This window comes from Montipora capricornis, chromosome 10 (genome assembly GCF_036669925.1).
Source record: "Montipora capricornis isolate CH-2021 chromosome 10, ASM3666992v2, whole genome shotgun sequence".
In the NCBI taxonomy this organism is placed as follows: Eukaryota; Metazoa; Cnidaria; class Anthozoa; order Scleractinia; family Acroporidae; genus Montipora; species Montipora capricornis.
The window spans coordinates 16,628,626-16,631,125 of NC_090892.1; the positions used below are offsets into that span (position 1 = coordinate 16,628,626).

General features: G+C 39.6%; 1 protein-coding gene and 1 long non-coding RNA gene across 6 annotated transcripts in view; one reads left to right on the top strand and one right to left on the bottom strand.

The window, feature by feature from the left end:
• Window positions 1–2,500, bottom strand: part of LOC138018549 (protein NLRC3-like) — a 55,322-nt gene that overhangs the window by 41,265 nt on the left and 11,557 nt on the right. The gene's annotated exons all lie outside the window — the stretch shown is intronic.
• LOC138018551 (uncharacterized) overlaps window positions 1,268–2,500 on the top strand; it is a 7,143-nt gene continuing 5,910 nt past the window's right edge. Inside the window, exon 1 of the long non-coding RNA XR_011126042.1 lies at window positions 1,268–2,211. This is a non-coding gene — a long non-coding RNA (uncharacterized lncRNA). The remainder of the gene's footprint in view (window positions 2,212–2,500) is intronic.

Consider the following 2,500-nt stretch of genomic DNA (forward strand, 5'->3'; position numbering starts at 1 on the left):
TTCTGAGTTATAGCGGTGCGTGACACGAGGCGACGATCGGGTTTATTGAGAAATATATATTTATCTCATGGTTTTGAGCCTTTTTAGAATTTAAAGCATCAGGAAAAGTGCTTAGGTAAATAGCTGTCTGTTCAGTACAGATGATCACTTGCCTAGATAGCCAAAGTAAGTAACAGATGTTGACATTATTTTCCGGCCGCCATATTGGTGCACCACAGATGTGCACCAACATGGCGTTTTCATACTGGGCTCTGTAAATTTCTGCGAAACATTTCGACGAATATCTGAAGTTTGGGGAAACGCACAGGCCTAAAACTCGGAGAAGTGTCTTCTTCATTTATCTTCTACAACATCACGAATTCTTGACTTTTTCCACTGGATGGTTTTCGATTTATTTTTTTATTGCGTGACAGTGAAAACGATCTATACTGTAAGCCGATCTTGCGAGCCCTCAGTCTCTTCGTTTGCGGTATACAGAATGTGTAACGAAACTGTAACGCGATCGTCTACGCGATCAAAATAACCCATTATTTCAGATGTTTTCGACGGGTTTTGATGTTCTAACGACAAACATATCTCCTCTGGACCCTGTGACTCAGTGCGCGTTCACAGACGGTTATTTCATGCTGCGTGTCCATTGTTTGCTTTCTTTCACCTTCCACTTGTGATTTTGATCATTGAAACACTTGTAATAACTTGTATCATTTCCTTTCTTGAAAGCAAAGTTATTTCCCGTTAGATCCTAGGACTTAAAAGGCCGGTTATTTGAACAAAGTCTATATGATGCACCAGGTTTTCCACAAATCATTTTTATGACCTCCATAGCTTTCTTGGAATTAACTTACATACCTTTCCCACCTTTCGCTCTTTCCAATTCGGCCCGTTCATATTCGTCCCATGCATTTCACAGGCTAGTCACAATGCTACTGACAAATTAACGAGCTGAGCAAGTCATCTAGCCCGAAGCACTAATCAAAATGCTATTTGAATTTGAGGAAAATCAATGTGTGCCTGATTTAGCTAAAAATTAACAAAGATATCAATTACATCACTTATTGTAATTTACGTGCAGCTGCTCAAAGAAAGATTTGTTATGCCCACTTGGTGGCTCACTGGAATAACAAAGAGGGTGCTTTCAAACATATATCTTCCCTATACATTGTATGACATGTGTAACATGTGATTTCTTTGCTAATGTGTGGTTCCAGAAAATATCGATACCCCCACCACGGAAGACAATTGGAAATTCCGAGGGAGAGGGGGGGTTTGGTAGTGCGCATGTGTGCGTAGCAGACAAGACGCTTATTTCGAAGCTCTTCACTCTGATCAGTTTTTTTAGTTAAAACGTTGCTGAAACCTTGACCAAAATGGTAAAAGACACAGTCCAATCATTGAAACTGGAAAATGACAAGTTAAAAGACAAAATTCAAGAAATTTTTGGTGAATTACAAAACCTACGCGACGAAGTTAAGGCTGGCCGAAATGGCGGCCAAACTAACTCATCTGAAGTTACTGAAGAGGGAATTACCACGGCAACTCCGAGCAATATCCAAGAAGATTTTAAGAAGTATGTCAACGACAAGATGTCTCTTATTGAAAAATCTGTTAAACATTTGTCATCTCAAGTGGATAAAATATCATCTTCACTGGATCAAGTATTGGAATATTCGTATTCATATAACATCAAGCTTGTAGGTGTTCCTGAACTTAAACAACGAGAAAGCGCCGATGATACGTTGCAACTTTGCATGAGAATCTTCAGCTCAATTGGAGCTGAAATTCATCCTTATGACCTTGACATTGCCCATCGAGTACCATTTCGTAACGCGTCCGATGGTCGGCCGAAACCGATTATTTGTAAGTTTACCCGGCGCTTCGCTCGTGATCGTGTAATGGCTTCCCGTAGAGAAGTAACCAGGATCAATCCTGCAGATATTGGTCTCCGAGAAAACTCATCCTTAGATCGTGCTGCTATCTACGATCACCTTTCCCCACGATTGCAGAGTTTATTATCTGACGCCAAGAAAATAAAGGAAAGATATCGTTTCTCATTTTGCTGGGCCAAGAACTCCACCATCTGGCTGAGGAAAAATGAAAGCTCTCGTCCGGTCGCCATCAAAAATTCAAGTGATTTGTCTACACTAACAGCTCGCCTAGGATCTTCTGGTGATGACACTGCTCCATAAGATCTTTAACAAACAGTCTACTAAGGTAAACAAAACACTCCTAAGCGAGCTTCCATATTACAATTACAGCGATCTAATTTCTGCACATGGCCAATTTAATAACATTCTCAGTTCTTCTCTTCCCACCAAAAAATATCTTGATCGTCTTCCAAGTTATTACGACCTTGACTTATTTACCCTGAATATTTTTTTAGATAGAAACTCTGATTCTAACACTCATTACTCTAATACAAGATGCAAATACTTCTCTCCACATAGTTTTTTTTTGAACAAAAAAGGAAATTTGCTAATAATGCTTGCCCAGATTCTAATAT